Genomic DNA, 18,856 nt, shown 5'->3' with positions numbered 1-18,856 from the left:
TGTCATGAGGGTATATTATTTAGTACTGTACTTGTAATTTGGAGTATCTTTGTCAATCTGTTGCACTTCATAACATTTAAATGCTAAATTCATATCACGTTATGCCCCCATCATTAAAAACAGAATGCTTGTTTATCGGTTCAAATTTGGAGTCAAAGACAAGTGTCGGGCGTTGATGAATGAGTTATTAATTAATAAAAGAATGCATTACATTTGAATGGTGAAATGTTAACTCTGGTAGCAGCTTCATTAATAAAAGCCCCATGGGGATTTCAACGGCAACGTCTCGGCAGCAACCCGCAGGTCCTGTGGCCATCTTAATGTTATGTAGATTGATCGTTGACAAAGCAATTAATCACAGAGGGGAACAACCATCTCCTGGGTGTGTGCAGCAGGAGCAGTACCGTTTCCAAATTGTGCTTTGTTTCATTTCAATTAGCAAAAGAATATTTGATCACTGCTGCGTTGGAAGGAAAAATAAGCAGTTTCATTGAATCTGATTTTGAAGTCCAGATTCCATTTCACGTGGGGAATTTATGTGTGAGGCCCCCAGCAACAAAGAATTCATTCCAGTTCTATATCAACGTGGCAAAAAACATACAGAGCATACAGATACACGTGAATAAACGAGAGATAACATATGAATAAATACAAACAGTACAAACAGTACGTGCATCCAGCATTTATGTGACAAGTACATTTCTATGCTGTAATTTGCTAACAAAGGAAAGCAATTACTTCAACCATAATAAGTTTTGTACGACAACACTGATAGTCACAGGCTCACAGCATGTGAAAGCATGTTAACATGAACACAACAATGGCGAGTGGAGTGGACAAAGGCCACGAGAGTCCCCGCGCCACTCGAATACTGTTGTTTAAAGAATCTCCCTGAACTCAACCACCATTTTCTCTCCTTTCTCTCCTAATTGCCATAGCCTCTCCAGAAAGTCCTCTGTTGCTCCATCTGTCCCCTCAGACACTGACAGAGATGCTCTAATCACCTCGCATGGCAGGCCTCACATGGGAGAAGACTACACAACCGCCATACTGTCTCAGATAAAGAGCCGCTACTGGATGCCAGCACCTCACAGGGGGTAAGCTATAAACACTGGCCACAGCCTGGTATGGGATATGTTCAGTGATGTGCACTGAAATTGAGCCATTTCATGTTACAGATCGCCAACAAAGCCCGAAAACAGTCATGCCAAGTGGGGTATTTGTGTTGCGTATATGTGACATATGCCGGCGGCGTCCGTAGTCCATCAGTAGCTTACATCAAAACGGTTCTGCAAGAATGAAGCTCGTTTTGGACAAAGGCTGCAGGTTTACATTCGGGAGTATATTGAGAGTGGCCGTCTACTATCACAGCAGGAGGGCCTTTGGAAGCAAAGTATGTTTCACTGTTCAAGAATATCGAAAATAAATCTAATTGAGAAAGAGAGAGAGAGAGAGAGAGAGAGAGAGAGAGGGGGGGGGTGCAGTGTATAATTAAAAAGCAAAATCACTTGGCCATATTTAATCTTTTCAGGTGTGCCCTACGGCAATGTTACCCTTTTCTATTTCACATTTTTCTTCTTCAACAGATTGACAAATTCTGACTTCAATTTTGTTTTACCCTCTTGCTGATAACTTTCATGTGTTACCTTGTGGGCCACTCCACGTTCTCCCAAACTTTTCCTGACACATATAAAGAGCAACTTTCCGTTTTTGTCAGAAAGCTCTCTCATCTTGGCAGAGGAGCAGCTGAGGGATCTCTCCAATGATGACAGCCATCGCGAAAGGGCAGATAAGCCCATGTGGCTTTGCCTCTGATTGTATGTTCATCTCATTCTGATCCAGCCGTGATTCTAAGCCCCTGTCTCGCAGTCCTCACTCTCCCAACCGTTGATCTTCTGCATGTCATTGAAATCTTCTTATAGCTGATCCAAGAGACATGGGGGGGTGACTCTGTTTCAACCAACTTCAAGCTTGGCTTGTAAGATAAGTTCTGCCTTTTTGTGTGATTCTGACTTACTGACTGACCATTCAACTTTCATGGCTGAATTTCCTCTTTACTTGAGACTGTTTTCAGCCCAAACTCTAGGTTGCAATATAATACAAGAAGAAGCAAATACGGCAATTCCATTTCTTTATTAACCTGAAGGCAACTCCAGAACACACAAACGACCTGAAAATTGCACACAAATGGCTGCCAAACTGACGCAGACTCGAAGTAACACACAAAAAAAAGTAATAAAATGATGGAGCTGTATGTGCAGCATTTGTTTTATTTTTTTAATCTGAGCTTTGACTTCACTACACTGCACTATAGTTAAATGAAAGCTCACATAATTACGATAGTGTAACAGTATAAGATGTGACTGTCATTAGGAGCTGTTTTTTACGGTGGCCTGTTTGTACCAGGCTGCAAGTTTACATTGTTGCATTTATTTTATGTGTTGTGTGGTTTTGTATTTGCGTCATTCCTGTTTTTTGTGTGTTTGCCTCTGTCCGCAACAATATCCAGCACCACAGCCTAATGATAATAACAGAAGGCAAGAGGAGAATAGAAGTGCTGAGCTGCGAGTGAAGAGATCACAATATTTTTCTTCTACTTCAAGTGGCACGACACCGAGACTATCAAAACGTAATTTCTGAATTTAGCTCACCATTTGCCATGCAAAACACACTACACGAATAGCGACAGAGGAGGGCTTGGGGAGTGCCACACTCCCACACATCTCCCCCTTTGGGAGTCCTGTTCACTGTTCGCTAGCGTGTGCAGTGGGCGATGAGCTCCTTTCACTTAACTTGACATTTTCAGTTCCGGTGACTATGGTGATTCTTGCGTGGTGTCACATCTACGGCCCCTAAAGTATGCACTTCTGAACGTCGTGGGCCTTAAATGAGATCCCAAAGGGAGCGCCAACCAAGCTGAGTGTAGATGGAGAAGAGATGTATTATCTTAGCCACTAATTAACAATTGTGCAACTTCTATCAAAAGTAGGCCCGTTTTATAGTATCTCGTCTAAATGCTGTCGTGATAAATCGGCCTTTAAAATTAGAGGAGCATTGGAGGGGACTCGGGAGCAGAAGCTTGGAACCGTCAAGCGGGGCCACTGTGGTCAGGAGGAGTGCAAGAAAAGAACGTCTCCCCGCCTTTATCTGCTATTTCCTGCTCCCTTCCCTTCCTACATTAATAATCTCTTTGAGCAGACAATCACGCACAGCCATGAGAGATAAAACACGGATGACAAAATATCAACTTCCTGCTACAAAACTCAAAGCCGTTATGAGAATATCAGGCACTGAGGATAATTAATTTCGACTTTAATTGCTTCCACTGTTCCTGCAGATTAGATCACAGGTTTGAGATGGGTTATTAAAACAACTGGGGAAATCTGCCAACATAAAAAAAAAAGTTAATTTTCTTCAACCTTGTCTCTTAACCTGCTTGTTGAGTGATGCAATTACATGTGTGTGGTGTTGACAAGGGTTGATAGGGTGGAGATGAAAAAGACACTTGATCACTTTGGAAGCGGCGTGCTTTTTGCCAACGACACTTACAGATATCAAAAAGACGTCGGTACCATCCAATCGTGAGGTGATATTACAGGTATTACCCACAGAACATGAGGTTGGGCAAATGCCGATGATTACAGCAATGTGATATTTAGAAACACGTTTAATCATATTATAAATCCAGAACAAAAACAGTTATTGTCATTGCATTAATTGTGGAACCAAAATGCATTGTGCAAACATCCAACAAAGTTCTATGAATGTTCGTAATTTTGATTTTAAAAAGAGTCAATCATTGATCGATAAATGTACGAGCATCTGGCAGCTTAGCCGGGTCAAGGGAGTCGAACAGCGTTGCCAAACGTCCCGTAAAACACGCAATCGATCCTGATTTGGTCTTTTGATGTCATGTTGAAACGATTTGTTCCGGATTTTCATTGGTCAAATATAAATGTCTGTCGTCCACTCAATGTGACAATAAAGAGCAAAGTACAACACAGGAAATATTTAGGCCAGCAAAATGTTCATGGCCTGATACGCAGGAGCCCTTGTCCGATCTTGTGTGTATCTGGCTGCTGCTGTCACGGTTGCCTGGAGTGTAGACGCACAGTGATGCCGCTCACATTTGCTATTTATTTGTTTGTTTATTTATTTATTGGATGGATGTCCAGTGCACTCAATACTCTACCGGAGAAGAGCAGATGTTTGCAGAAATACAGACGTGACTGGGAAGAGGCTCCTCTTTGGTCAGACAAGTGGAGTGAAAACGAACATAAAACTAATTGTAAAGTGTGTTGATGAGTGTTTTCAGTCGTTTATGGTGGGCTGGTTGATATCCAACAGCATGCATCAGGAGGGCAACACTGCAGGCACATAAGAACACAGAAGAACCAAGCCTCTGTGTCACAGTTTCTTCACTCAATCATCTCCTGAGGCTGGTACAGTTTGACATGTGACGAATGATTCGGTTTCCTATCTGGTTGTGCTTTTGCCACTATAAGATGTCAGTCTGTGTGTGGACATATCTTATCTTAGCAGTATTGTCGTTTGATTGTTTTTGGTTTGAGGTTTTAAAATGGAATGAATTATCATCAATTTAATATACAGCAAAAGCAAATATACATTTTGGATATGTGTGACCTTTTAAGAACAAATTATTCAATGGATAATGAGTTAAGAACTATCTGTATACCGGTATACATATTGTGAAGGGAAACCGTTTTATTTTTCAAAATATAGAGCCTATGTTAATTTCCCGAGATTAAAAACATTAAATTACATACCATATTTTCCACACTATAAGGCACACCTAAAAGCATTCAATTTTCACAAAAGCCGACAGTGTACTTTATTATCCGATGTGCCTTATACTGTATATGGATCAATATTCTGATTTCTTGGACGTAGTATTTTAAAAGCCCCCCAAAATTCAGACATAAATGTTCTGTAAAGCATATAAATGCATCAAAATATGCAACAAATAAATGTTACAAATTATATTATTGCACAATAAATGAGAGTTGTGCATAATGTAAAAAACAAATAATAAAGAAAAAAAAATTATTGTCATTTAACCTTTAACCGTGTCCTCGTCGTTTTTTGTCCTCTTTAGTTCATGTTCTCTCTCAGAAGTGGTTTTGCCTGCCGTTTTGTAAAGAACTGAGCAAAGGACGTCCGCTTTTGTCGGCTTTTAACAATCCTTCGAAAATGTCCAAGGCAAACATCAGCATAGTGAGCGATCACCTGACTGGTGAACGCTTTTTCTGGGGATTTACATTTACGTCACACTATCGAAACACTCACACACACACACACACACACACGCACGCGCACGCACGCACACACACGCACACACACACACACACACACACACGCACGCACACATCCATCCATCCATCCATCCATCCTCTAATCCATTTATCCTCACAAGGGTCGTGCTGGAGCCTATCCCAGTGGTCTTCAGGCAGTAGGCGGGGTACACCCTGAAATGGTTGCCAGCTAATTGAAGGGCACACATAGACGAACAAACATTTAGTGTTCCATTAACCCGACATGCATGTTTCTTTGGAATGTGGGAGGAAAATGCAGTTGCCGAAAAAAACCCACGCAGGCAAGAAGAGAACATGTAAACGCCACACAGGAAGGCCGGAGACAGAATTGAACCCTGCACCTCTGCACTGTGAGGTGGACATGTTAACCAGCCAAATACCGTGCCTTAAATTTATTTTTAGCCACATAATAGTTAATAATAACATAAAAAAAGATAAGTATACTGTAACTTAGTTTTGTGGCTGGAACGGATTAATTGAGGGCCAGAGTCTTGCATGTTTGAAATGTTACCCTCCTTTAACGCACCAGGTAGCGTGGATACAATTAGACACTTTGTTGGTGATGAAATTAACACCAGAGGGGTTGAATTAATACCATCATATTTGCAGTATACGGCCAACCCACACTGTAGATCCGATTTATCAAGGCTCTATTATCCACCATGTGAGGTTATGGCTGATCTTAAAATCCGTCCCAAACAATAACCAAAGTGACAAAATGAAAGGTTGGGTGACATAAGTCTCAAAAAGAATCAGGAAGTATCTAATGTGTGTGTGTGTGTGTCTGTGTATGTGCGTGCCTGTGTGTTTTTGTCTGTGTGTGGATGCATGCACTTGCGTGTGTGTGTGTGTGTGTGTGTGTGTGTGTGTGTGTGTGTGTGTGTGTGTGTGTGTGTGTGTTGGGGGTGTTTAAAATCAGTTCAAGAACAAAGATAAACCCCAAGGATGATGTTATCTGCGGGATTGAAGAAAGCGTTTCAGTACGAGATTGGTCACAATCACTTAATCAGCCCAACTCCACCCTGCACTGTTCATGTCTTCCATCATCTGCTATTTCCACTGACCCAAACAGTCAATTTTCCCTGCGTGTTTTTGTGTGTGTGCGCGTGTGCGCACATGCACATGCATGTGGTCAACAGAATAAAAGGGTTACAGAATATAATGATGTCTGTTTTTATTAGGTGTCCTTGCATTACCATCAGTACCGTATACCGCTAAATGTAAAAAATAAACAAATTGATTAAAAAAGCAGAACAAAAAAAAAACAAAAAAAACCATTGGTTAAGGCTACATTTTGGTTTGATGGGTTGTATAGGGAGAAAGGGATTCAATAATCAATAAAATAACTGTTGCAATGAAGAAATGCAATCCATGTGGCAACATTTTTGCAGACAGGTACACAGAGGGACAACATTGCTCAAAAATGTTGATCGAACAGTAGCAGACATTCAGCTTAAATATTCATTTTTGTGAAAAACAATCAACATTGTCTACTCAAATAGGGTAACTCAAATGATCAAACGGAGAAAATAAATAAATAACCAAAAATAAATATAACCCTCAAAACCTATTAAAACTCTGCTCTGAATAAATAACATTCAAAAAAAGCAAACAAGATTTTCTACAAACAAGTCTGTTTCTGTTTTGTACACTATTGAGTAAGCTACTTGACATTTCATCACGAAATTTTTGTGGCCATGCCTTTTTTTTACTTCAGGCTTTCACATCAAAATAATTACCTTATGAATAAAATGAGTGAACTTAACTAATTTGTAGAACAATAATAGTGTTCGGCCGGTCGACTGTGTAATGATACTGTATCAATTATTTATTACATTAATTAACGGTGGATTGAGTTTTCGAGCTGCAATAAACCCAAACGCCTCTCGGGGCAACGTGTCTGTCCAGCATTAACTGGAAAGATACTACATTTGGAGAGTTTTGAGTTCGGTTTTGAAGCTTACAGGGTAATAACTGATTCAAACACACACACATGGTGCACAACACCACAGCTTTTATGATCTGCACGCTTATTCTCTAAATCTACATCGGAATTGAAAAAGCGAAGCCACAAAGAACACTAACTACGGTGAAAGGATGAAAGAAAACTTAATATGATACATTAAAATAAAATAATAAAATGAACTCAATGACCATCACATGACATGATGGAAATTTTCCAGCCAAACGTGGGACTCATGATGCTAAGTTAACCATTTTAACCCAATTTAAGCATCAAGTTTTCCTTCTTCCATTTCACTTGAGCCAGGTTAAATCTACCATAATTCTTCGAATGAAAAAAAAGCTGTCGTACACGTACATAGCACGAAAGAAGCTGCTGTGTTCAGTCAGTATTGCTGAAGAGAAAACCTTGTATTGAATAGACAAATCACTCTGAACTTCCTTGTTAGTCCCATTACAAACCAACGTTATACTGTCCTGCGCCCTCTTCCAAACAAGCTTATTTCCAAAAGCTGCTAAAGCTTAACTCAAATCCTCCGGATCTCAGTCCCTGCTGAGATCCTCACAAAAACACTGGCCCCGTAGCTTGATTTGGACGACACACGTCCACCACGCTCTGCAAAGACCATCTCCGTGTTCATTTCTGAAGCCTTTAGCTCTGTTCATGAGTTTGCGATTAGCAGCTCTTTGCTTTGGTGGCAGCTCACCAGTTGTAAATGTCAGCATGGACATAACCCCTCGCTGAGAGCCCTCGCTAACATGGCCCTAATGTAGCGACCCCACATGCATAAGGCTTAACCGAACTCACGGGCCCAGGCGCCATGAACGTTGCATCTCACATAAAGACGCACATTACAAATTCAGTAAACAATTAGGGTAATCAGGCACGCGTAACCAAACACCCCAAATACAGTGGACGCGGTCATGTACATTCTAACCCTTTCAGGGACAGCGGTCACGACAGTGGACAGTTTATCATGCTGGTTGCTGCAGCATGAAGGGGTTAAATTTATCCAAAGCGCTTCCTTGATTTAATTCATTTTCCGAATCAATTCAGTGATTGGTTGCTATATTCAGATCAGTTTTCTGTCCATATTTGTATTTTATATTCATCAAACAAATGATGGTCATAATATTTGATTGAGTGACACGTGATTGTTTTGTAATTATTGGACATGGTCTACAAGACTGGTCTTGCGTTATTTCAGAGATATGCATTCACTTTAATTTCTAGTTATGCGTTTCCATGTTGTTCAGTCCTGATGTGGAAAGATGACGGATGGGCTGCCTTGACCTTGCGATCACAACCGGACACCTCAATTCCCTCTTTTACGGCACCAGCCAACAAGGTATTTTTTTGCATGGATATTATTTTCACCATGCTATATTTTAAGTTTAAATTGCTATAGTTACCCGTGTAGCAGTGATTGGTTTGTTCTTATTCAACAGCAGCCTGTCTGGATGATTGGTGAAGTTTTTTTTACACTTTTTTTTAAGAGTAGGCACTGCTCATTCCACACGCAAGTGTGAATCACAATGGACACGTCTTAATTTCTAATGTGGTCAGACAAATTTGCAACATTTAAACAAAATGCGTGTCGTTGTCCATATTCATAATTAAATAAGATAAAATGAATAACGTTCAGTCACATGAAATGTAAATACACTAATTTAAAAATGATCATTGTGTCTAATGCTGTGCATTGCTGTGTATTATTCCGAGAAACACCGAGCCAGAAAGAAAGGGAGGAATTCATTAGGATTGAGAAACTTCGACACTAATGAGAGAAGAATTTAACTGGGATACTACTTGACCTCCACCAAGAAAATCGGTACATTCATAATTACAATCCGAAATGCACCGTGAAATTGCTATTGTGGAATATGCTTTTGAAATCTTGCAACTGTTGCTCATGTCTCCCTGAAAATGAGATGCTGATTCTCCTGTCCGACAACGACTGCTGTTCATGCAGATGAGCTCAGTCAGCGGTCACGACAGTGGACAGTTTATCATGCTGGTTGCTGCAGCATGAAGGGGTTAAATTTATCCAAAGCGCTTCCTTGATTTAATTCATTTTCCGAATCAATTCAGTGATTGGTTGCTATATTCAGATCAGTTTTCTGTCCATATTTGTATTTTATATTCATCAAACAAATGATGGTCATAATATTTGATTGAGTGACACGTGATTGTTTTGTAATTATTGGACATGGTCTACAAGACTGGTCTTGCGTTATTTCAGAGACATGCATTCACTTTAATTTCTAGTTATGCGTTTCCATGTTGTTCAGTCCTGATGTGGAAAGATGACGGATGGGCTGCCTTGACCTTGCGATCACAACCGGACACCTCAATTCCCTCTTTTACGGCACCAGCCAACAAGGTATTTTTTTGCATGGATATTATTTTCACCATGCTATATTTTAAGTTTAAATTGCTATAGTTACCCGTGTAGCAGTGATTGGTTTGTTCTTATTCAACAGCAGCCTGTCTGGATGATTGGTGAAGTTTTTTTTACACTTTTTTTTAAGAGTAGGCACTGCTCATTCCACACGCAAGTGTGAATCACAATGGACACGTCTTAATTTCTAATGTGGTCAGACAAATTTGCAACATTTAAACAAAATGCGTGTCGTTGTCCATATTCATAATTAAATAAGATAAAATGAATAACGTTCAGTCACATGAAATGTAAATACACTAATTTAAAAATGATCATTGTGTCTAATGCTGTGCATTGCTGTGTATTATTCCGAGAAACACCGAGCCAGAAAGAAAGGGAGGAATTCATTAGGATTGAGAAACTTCGACACTAATGAGAGAAGAATTTAACTGGGATACTACTTGACCTCCACCAAGAAAATCGGTACATTCATAATTACAATCCGAAATGCACCGTGAAATTGCTATTGTGGAATATGCTTTTGAAATCTTGCAACTGTTGCTCATGTCTCCCTGAAAATGAGATGCTGATTCTCCTGTCCGACAACGACTGCTGTTCATGCAGATGAGCTCAGTTTCTCCCCCCCGCCCCCCCCGCCTCTCCCCTGAGTCTCTGTTCCTATGAATGCTGTGGAAAATAAAATAATACTCTGATAAAACGGAAATATTTTATGACAGAATGATAATCATTGCAAGCGTACGTGCCACTGATATGAGACTGTTGCAGATGGGGGAGGAGAGGAAATAATCCTTTTTGTGGGCTAAAAATGAATCGGAGTTGAATCACATCAGAGAAAAAAACAAACTCAAAGACAGTTCTAAGATGAGCCAACTCTAGGAGAAAATGACCTCCTCTTTTTGGTGATAAAGTTCGAGCCAAAATATGATATCAGCCTGCGACGTGACTCATTAGAAATGTGTGTATGGTGTGGAGGCAGCTTTCTCTATCTGCCGGTGCCTGGCTTGCTGACTGATAAGAGGCAAATGCAAATGTCCTGATAACAACTGAATGCAAATATTTATGATATGATATTCCCTGGGAATTATGTGTGGATAAAACAAAGTGTTTTATTTTCCTGTAGTCCTTTCAGGTCGGCCCAAAATGTTCTCTCTGTTTTCTGTCTTTTTGTCTTTTTTGTTAACTTTTACAATTTCCATTTCTTCGAAATTGATTGGGACTGCGTATTATGTTAAGCTATTTGTTTGCGTAGGATGGTAATTAGTTACTGTAATTACGGCGATGACAGTTGCTAAATTGTTTTTAAAGCATTACAGTGTGCCTGTGCCAGAAGATTGCAGTACTTATTTTAGGATTTAGGCATTTGCTGGAAACACTCCCACTCTAAGGCCAAAGTGGGAATTTTTGAACAACAAAGCGACGGTTTTCTAAGCAAAGACATTATTGAAAATGTCTGTTAATTTGAACTAATTGCTGGTTTGAATGTGTTGTGTAGTTTCTTGTCCAATCAGGGAGTTGTTACTGATCGGATGTCTCGGGGGGGATCAGAATGGGCTTGAAATAGTGAAAATATATTTGGTCACTGGGCACATTCAAAGAAGTCGTACTTTTATGCTTACTGTCAACCAAGAAACAAAAATGTCGTTCAAGGCGCATTGTAATTATTGCTCCCACTGTAGCCTACGCACTCTTTCAAGTCTAGTCAACATTAATTACTGTGGACACAGACAGTTGGGGTGGGGAGTGGACTTTATGTACATTTAAAAAAAAAAAAAAAAAAAACAGGTTTGAAAATGGACCTGGACTAGCGAAGACGGTTGACAATATTTGCAACCTCAGAAACGTGATCTTCTGTAATTATTTACTTTTGCATCATTACCCAAATTCCCCTCTGGTTAAATGTAGATTGTACACATAAGAGACTGTTCTCATTAAGCAATTAAAGAGATCTCAGATTACAAACACTAACTTGTTTCAACTTCAAATACTGTAGAATGTACATATTTAAGTTATATTTGAAGTTTTATTATCACTTTTAAGTATATCGTGAAAATCTAGATGAAATCTGATTAGAATTCTGTACAAAGGAGTGGAACCTCAGTTTATAAATGACTTGGTTTACGGACGAGTCCATTCATGAACATTTTTTTTTTTTAACAGAAATATTTGGTTTGCAAACAGTGTTGGCATGGAAAGGTCAGAACTTTGGGTGTTTTCTCGCACAGCGTAAACATCATTGGCTCCGTGCTACAGTTATCAATGGCCGTTTCGCAATTTGCATTCTTGCCCATTCTTAAGACCTTGTTGTGGTCTTGTGAAACATCATCACCCAAGTCCTGTTCCAACTGAAAGTGGAAATGAACCTTGGATGTTGCTCCTGTCAGCAAGAATAAACCAGGGACGCATCATCTGGTGACTTGTTGAAGACTTGACTGGGAAAAATATCCCAAGGTATATTCTGTGCTGCTATCATAAGGGCTAATATGACAGCAGAGGAGAGGACTCACATTTGTAAGGTTTTTTTTTTGCCCCTCTATCATCTTACGGAAATATGTCACAGTCAGGAGAGAAGATCACAAGTACATCGCTATTTCATTTACAAAAGAGACAAGCGTTCTGAGACCATACTCGCCGAGTTCACAAGATCAGACCCTGCGTTGTTGATATTAGCCGGGTGGACATTGAGCCATGTATTTCAATTAGAATGCATCCGAATGACCAAATGGAGTGAAAATACTCTTTTTAAACATCTCAATAGGCATTAAAAGGAATAAAATTTCACTTAATTATTTTCAGTAACATAATACATTCTTCATGTCTTTGAGACAGACTTGATGGTTGAAAATCAAACAGGTAAGACAAGGAGCACATTCACAATGACTTTTATTCATACTTTAATATTTGGTTGAAATAAAGGAAAGTGTTTAAAATCCATCCAAAGTTGACATTCATCCATTTGCTACTCATTTGCAAGAGAGTCTGAGTCCATCCCAGCTTACTATGGCCGAGAAGCAGGGTAAGCCCTACAACTGGACACCAATGAATTGCGGGGGACATATCGACAAACAGCCATTCACACTCACATTCACACAAAACGTATCGACAATTGAGGGGCCTGAGTTAAACTAACATGCATGTTTTTGGACTGTTGGGGGACCTCTCGACTATGAGGCGGACATACGAAACTCCAGTTCACCGTGGCGACCAGTGTTTTTCTGTAATGTCAGTATATCTGGAACCGTATTTTTCCGGACTGTAAGCCACTACTCTTTCCTCATTGGTTGATCCCTGTGGCTTTTAATGTGACACGGTTTATTTATGAATTTTTACCCACACGCTTCAAGCCGTCAATAGATTTACCCCTGGTTTTGTCACAGCTGACCAACAAAATGACTGAACACGTCACAGTCGACCAATGAAATTGTCCAAGTTCACCCTCATATTGAATATTCATCATCTGATTGCAGATGGAGTGCGCAAGTGGGCTGTGAGAGACAAATACAGAACCGTATTGTGTGCTTGTAGTGGTACGCGGCTGTGTAGGAGAGAATATGGAGGATATCATTGAGTGAAAATCAGCATTTTGAGTTGAGTGAAATGAGCATTGCGAGTGTCATAAATACAGCCATCTCTGCAGTGTGACCGCCCATCTCGCTGTTGTTGGTTTGTCGACCGACTCCCACCATTGCTGGCAACACACGACAAAGCAGCAAGTCTGATGACATCCCCTCACAGATTTATTATATAAGTCCCTGTCTCCCTTGGGTCTCCCAAACATGTAACAAACTGGTTTCCAAAGGCCGCACCGCTGTGTGGGTAAGCTTGTCGGCGAATATGCATTGTGTGACAGCAAGAAGGAGATTGTGAGGTTCTGGGACGCTTCTGTGTAACTTGCTGCATTGGGCAGGGAAGCATCTGGGAGCTAAAGGTAAAAAAGTCCATCTCTGGGAACTCTTTCTTTCCAAATGTCCCATTTTATAACGTGGAGAACCACGGCAATTAATCTAAAGCGGCTAATGGGTGTACAAATGTGTTTTTATGGCTGAATCTAACTGTTGCATCTTTTAATCTGGTGCCTTTTGGAGTCATGGAGGTTATGGAGGGTCAAATGTCAGACTTTTTGGATGAAAGGCACAATATGGTCGTTGAATTTTTTAGAGAGCATTCTGCTTGAATCCATCCATCCATTCTCTACATTGCTTAGTCTGCTCAGGGTTACAAGGAGCTGAAGCCTACTCCAAGTGACTTTGTGCAAAAGGTAGACTACACACTTGACTGGTCACCCGTCAGTCACAGCGCACAAATTGGGAAAGACAACCATTCACATTCACATTTACACACATCACTGACTGGGAACTGAAGCAATGCTGTCAGCACATAAATCAAGTGAACCACAACACTATCGCTACAGCACTTATATTATCCAGTATTTTTATTTTACATTAATACCAGCCTCTTTTGACAATATCCAAATCATATTTATTGACATAACTGTCAGTAATTTGTGATTTGACGCTAGTCAAGCAGATTTTGAAAAGGAGAATGGTTATCTTTTTTCATTCAATGTTATACGTATTTAACTATGCATGACAGTGATGCAACAAAGACATTGTGGTAAGAATATCCGCTTTCAAAGTCTTAATCATAACGCCATTTTTGCAATGTGGCGTGGAATAGTGCCACTGCCGGAGAACCCAAAGGGTAAGACGACCAGCTTCCTTTCCAAGCATTATATTGTAATTGCATAATTGGATTTATGATTAACATAATCAAACATTGTGCATGTTATTCCTTTGGTATTCCTTAGTGTGCTCCTCAGCTTCCCAAAATCTGAAACCGTTTGGGATCCTGAATGTGCATCCATATCCCATGAGCGGCTTTTTGTTTTGCTAGCTTCAAGTTCACCATGTAGTATTTATTGAGGTTGAACCATTGCATTTAAGTGAATGCAACTACCGGAAAATAATTTCCTCCACAACAACAATTTGTTTCCTTCCAATGAAAATGATTTAAAAAAAAAAGAGGCTGTTGTACAGAATCAGCAGGTGGTCTCGTGGTTTGCATGTCATAGGCATGATCTGTAGATACCAGGGACGTTTGAACTGTCTTAGGTGTGAAAGAATTGCATTCCAAATGACACCTCATTAAATGAGTGTGTGACTGTGCTGCTGCTGTTTCTCACACCGGAGCCGCAATTTTCTGATTGCGAGCAGTAGCGTCTTCATTAAGCTGTGTCCATTCCAATTCAGCAACTAGCTTATCCCTCAGCATCTTCATCTGTTTGAATATCTTTCACACACGCACGCACGCACGCACACACACACACACACACACACACACACACACACACACACACACACACACACACACACACACGTATACAGGCAAATTGATCAAAGATGCGCCCGCTAGTTCCCTCCTAATTAAGGCCAACTGCACACATAACAATAGAATAGCATTCGTCCTTTTTGAAATCCCTTGGAAATTACACAGGATTAAGGAAAGTTGGTTGCTAAAGTGGTGTGTGTATCTGTAATTTAATTGCATTTGAGGCTATTAATTAATAAGGTACGCCCTTTAATAGTCAATGTGTTAACGCAATTAATTAACCTACTCGTCTTGATAAAGTGGCAGGGAAAAAAAGATTTTCTCCATAGGTGAGAGTCTTTTGAAAGTATCGCTATTAGCACTGGCGTTAATATAAGGTAGTGAGAATGATAAACATGTAGGCACTAGTGTGGGTTTTAATTGGGATGGGGAGGGAGAAAACTGACTTGACATCCATAAAAGAATTTTTATGTTCTACCTATAGAATAAGATCAATGTTATATGATAAACGATTTCAGCCTGTCTTCTCTAAGGAGAATGGACTTTTATTTTGCATTTATTTCACTGTATCTTCCTGTAAGCGTGCCAAACATGACGCGACGATATTAACATCATCGTTGAAGATACAGCTTTTAAGATTGTGTGTTATTTAGACTCTTAAAATGATCGGACTCCTTTAAAACTTCAATTTGCTCATTTCCACTAAATTAAATTCATTGATAAACGCATTCAAGGACTGTTTTATGTTGCGTCATAGCCTTAATCACAGTGTCACGCAGACGAACATAACGAGTAATAATTTACGCTAAGAGATAGACAAGAACGACATTTGACATTCTTGGTATAGTGACTGTATTTAAACAAACGTCATCTGAAGCATATTTAGGAAGAAATAGGACCGAAATAATCTGTTAGCTTTATTGTTATCTGGTATAAATCAACGGTTGGTGGTTTTAGCTGGGATTTTTATGCAGTGTGGATGTTGGCACTCAGTAAATTGGCTGCCAGGTTGTAAAGCATAAACATGTATCCAGAGCGTGTTCTGTTAAACAAGCCCGGCTATTATTTGCACTGCCACATTACCTTGAATACAAATGACAGCGTGACCTCAATTTTCTGCACAGTGTGAGTGAGTGGAAGAAACCAACACTTCAAGTGCTTTGCCTTTGCGAAGTGCTTGTTCGGTCACAGTTTTATTCCAATTAGAGAGGAAACATACATTCTGTTAGCACAGTTAGCTTGTCCAATAGGCCTCTATAATATTGTTTGTTGATATGGGTGAAATACTTGAAACATACAAAATGAACGGGGTTTATGCTTTAGGTAATGAGGCCGAGGCAACAGAAATCACACACGCTTAACATTCATGTTTAACATTGAGTCGAAAAGCGAGTACCTTACTTAACAATTACCGCAAATTAGCTACTTGCCACTCAGACCTTTCGGAGAACTCATTTTGTCATTTGACTCTGCATTAGCCCTTCCGCTCTGCTCTCTCCAGACAAGCAGGGATGTTCAGGCAGTCCACGGGGAATTAGGGAATATTTCCCTCCGCCTGTGATTCTCCCCGTGGGGATAGAGGTTGCTACTGTGTGACTTTGTATCTCATTTGTTCACTTATGTAATTGGAGCACTGATAATCCTCTAGGACTGCAAGTTGTGCACCTTCGAAACAAGAGACAAAGTCGTCAACATGCAGGCAAGCGCAGACTAAGCTGGTAATTGCTGCATGTACTAATATGGATTGCAATATAAGACATAGGCCTCTATTGTATTTGAGAGCAGCTCCTGTATTTCAATCCCTACCTACAAATTCGACTGTGACATACGCCACATGACATCGAGGTGCGCAAACAAACCTTCATCTATTTTCTACATATATGTTCAATGTTGCTGGGAGCTGGAGCCTATCCTGGGAACCTCTGGCTGGGCAAAATGCAGACTACACCCCAGACTCGTCGCCAGTCAACCAAAGGGTGCAGAAACAAACAACCATTTACTCTCTCATTCACACTGTCACTGAGTGGGAAAATCCGGCAAATGTACCACGACACCGTCGGTGATTAAACCACGTCCTTACAAAATGCGAAATGAGCGAAGTGAAATGCATTATATCTAATCATTTTGCAGAACAATACTTGAAAATCAAAATTTGAAGCTGGAATGGTCTGCATCCTAAAATCTAGAGCCTTATTTTTATTGTTATTCTTTTAAATAAAGCCTACCGCACAATTGAGACAGTGTTCTGTTCCGGTTTGGTTCACTGATTTCAACACTTGACCCTCTTCCTGAGGTCACTGGAGAGCATCAACTTTAACACTGTTGGGAGCAAGGAAGACGGGAGGGCAGTGCAAGTGTCAGTATCATGCTGACGAACAACGTAACATCATTTAACCTTTACAACATGTGTATCGATCCATCTGGTCGTTATCATGCTGCGATCAGAGCTCAGCTCGGGAGGCTCAGCTTCAGGGGCTGGTTGAGTCCACCTCACAATATTACGGGCAGACAGACATCAGGTGTCCTTTTTTTTTGCAGCCTGTCCTTCCACCATCCTTCATAGGAATCATTTACTGCAAATCCTGTTACCATTGCATATGAATGAATACTGTACAATGCAAAGGCACCATTTTTTTTCTTTTTAACCCTTTCATGCACCCTGTAACTTGATAACATGATAAGCTGTCCACTGCAGTAACCGCTGTCCCTGAAAGGGTTTATGAATGTTTCAAACTATTGATTCGGCCACACCTAAGGTTAATGATATCACTCTTAAAAATGTATGTTTTCTGCACTTGTATTTATCTGTTAGTCCTTATGTCTTTAACTGTGGATCATATTTCTGTGCTCTCTCTCTCTGTGTGACTCATAGATTGTTATGTGTCATTCAACCTGCTAATGAAAAACAACTCTGGTCAGAATTAAACTTCTTACTTACTACTGGCTCTGGCCTTCCTGTGTGGGATTTGCTCCCCTGACCCGTGCAGGTTTTGTCCGGGCACTCCAGCTTCCTCCCGCATTCTAAAACCATGCCTGTTAAGTGAAGACTCAAAATTGTACATAGGTAGTGGGGGAGAATGGTCTGTATGTGCCCTGCGATTAGATGGCGACCAGTCCAGGGTGTACAGCCATCCACTCTTGAGTCGTCAGAATAGAGAATGAATGAATGGCATAGCAAAAAGCCAATCATTGAAATGATGCCATATATTTACTGTGCAAATGAGCTTCATAACAGAAACGGTCTCCGCGAACACCACGTTTCTGCTAGCATAGATATTAGATGATACTTTGAAATGCATAATAATACATATTGTACAATATATAGTCGAAAATGTTAATTAGGCACGCTACACAATTTTCTTTTCAAGCAAATGAGTGTTAAAGCTCCACCGTTATCACCTTTGCTGTGAATGTGAGATATGTAAAATACTGCTTTAATAGAGTTTTTAACTGTAGATCTCAAACAGAAAATTGGACATACATTCTAATTGAATACCTGGTTGAAAATGCACCCTGCACACCATTATAAATCATCTGGAATCAGTTTTCCTGAACTCCTCTCTCCCTCTTGCACACTTTGTGAACACAGAGCAAGGCTTTTTCAGCCTCTGATAAGTGTTAATAAATTACCTGAATTTGAAAATTAATGGCTAGCTGCCTGCTTCTGGGAGATATCATTGTGCTTCATGAATATTTTGATTTTGTGATTAGATCAAAAATGTGGTGAATTCCTAAACAGCCCCCTTGTCCAGGCACTCCTGATCATAAACTCTTCCCTTCTGAAAAAAAAACACACACACACACCCACACACACACACACACACACAAACA

This window comes from Hippocampus comes, unplaced genomic scaffold, assembly GCF_001891065.2.
Source record: "Hippocampus comes isolate QL1 unplaced genomic scaffold, H_comes_QL1_v1.1 scaffold327, whole genome shotgun sequence".
NCBI lineage: Eukaryota > Metazoa > Chordata > Actinopteri > Syngnathiformes > Syngnathidae > Hippocampus > Hippocampus comes.
This window is presented reverse-complemented; position numbering follows the sequence as displayed.